Source organism: Notothenia rossii (genome assembly GCF_949606895.1).
Source record: "Notothenia rossii genome assembly, chromosome: 1".
In the NCBI taxonomy this organism is placed as follows: domain Eukaryota; kingdom Metazoa; phylum Chordata; class Actinopteri; order Perciformes; family Nototheniidae; genus Notothenia; species Notothenia rossii.
In genome coordinates, this window is record NC_136912.1 from 56399305 (window position 1) to 56400396 (window position 1092).

Here is a 1092-nt window from a genome sequence, read left to right on the forward strand (position 1 = left end):
AATATTTACTCAAATTGATGGGTTTGGATTATGGGAAACTCGTGTCACAGGCTCTTTAAAACTAGAAAATGAAGAAAAATTGTCTGATTAGATTTTTTCTGAAAGACTGTTTCTCTAAAAGGCAAGTTTGTGATTTTAACCCTTTTTACGGACACTCAGCAGATTTGTGTGTAATTCTCTCACAAAGGAACTGTAAGATACACTTTTTATGTATGCAAAACCTTAAACATTTTTGAAAATAAAATACTTTTGTCTGAATACATTTTCTTTAAAGGCACTTTTGATTTTAACGCTATTTCAGTGGAACAATCCAGTTTTGTTAACGTCAATGCTTTTTTTTCTTCTCCTTTCTGGTGTTACTAAGATACTTTTACATACACTTTGATGTATACAACACTTAACAACTGGTAGAATATGAAGTACTTTGTAAGGAATCCGGTTTCTTTTGATGGCCGTTTTTTAAACACTTGTTCAGTTAAACAATGTAGGGGTTTTTCTGATAACCCTACATATTTTAGTTATTTTCTGCTACCAAGATACTTTTAGATACACTTTGATGTATGCAACACTTAACAAAGGGTATGATATGAAGTACTTTGTAAGGAATGGGGTTTTCTTTAATGGATACAAAACTTTAGAACTGGGTAAAATATTCATTAATTTGTAATGAATTGAGTTTTTATTTTTATTTTCAACATACTATTGTACACAATGACTTTTCCATTTTTTTTTTTTTTTCTGACAAACTATACTTTTGACTTTTTCCGTAAAATCATGACAACACTATTACTTATTCTTAAATTTGACCTCTTGCTGCTTGGTTGGAAATGATAGATGAAAAAGCTACAAAGCTTAAAGAACGTTTTAAAAACTCTCAATTCCACAGATGACTCCCCCCATTCAACGCAATAAGTCCCACCCTCCACTCAGCAAATCATTTAAAACGAAGGACCCCACTAAGACGACAAAATTGCAGACGCCTCAAGGAGAGACTTGAAAAGATCCATGCCGAGTTGAATGGAGAAGAAGAAGACTAATAACCAGCGGTTGATTGAAGCCAGGGATTTTTTTTCCGATACATTGACTTTTTCT